This window comes from Homarus americanus, unplaced genomic scaffold (genome assembly GCF_018991925.1).
Source record: "Homarus americanus isolate GMGI-L3 unplaced genomic scaffold, GMGI_Hamer_2.0 scaffold27773, whole genome shotgun sequence".
Classification (NCBI taxonomy): domain Eukaryota; kingdom Metazoa; phylum Arthropoda; class Malacostraca; order Decapoda; family Nephropidae; genus Homarus; species Homarus americanus.
Genome location: NW_024750845.1, coordinates 17,501 through 18,185, shown reverse-complemented (window position 1 = coordinate 18,185; position 685 = coordinate 17,501).

The following is a 685-nucleotide window of genomic DNA, read 5'->3' as shown; positions in this document are numbered from 1 at the left end:
GCCATCGGGGAGCGTGACGAACCCTCCGGCGAAAGTAGTGGTTACAGGGTAGTTGCCTGTATTATTATTATTATATAAAATTTAAGGTCCCTGTTAGATTCTTTACCACGGTCAGGCTAAACAGTTTAGGCTGCTTGGATTATTTTCTTTGTTCTTTATTGACTTCTTCTGGGTGGCTAACCTTCTATAAAATTGAGACACCAATAGACGACCTTGTACTAAGGTTAGTTAAAATGACACTTTTGTTGTATTGAGGATTTTCGCCATCGGGGGAGCGTGTGACGAAACCCTCCGGCGAAAAGTAGTGGTTAGGTTAGGTATCTGTAGTGGTTGGTTAGTTGCCTGTATTATTATTATTCTATAAAAATTTAAGTCTCCTCAAGTTAGATTCTTAACACTTATTGTTAAACAGTTTAGGCTGCCGGATTATTTTGTCTCTTATTGACTTCGGGTGGCTAACCTCTATAAAATTGAGGACACCAATAGACTTTGTACTAAGGTTAGGTTAAACAGACACTTTTGCTGTAATGGAGGATTTCGCCATCGGGGAGCGTGACGAAACCTCCGGCGAAAGTAGTGGTGGTGGCTGCCTGTATATCTCTATAAAATTTAGGCCGCTAATAGACTTTACACCAAGGTTGGCTGCTTGGATTATTTCTTTCTGTCTGTCTCTTATTGACTTAGC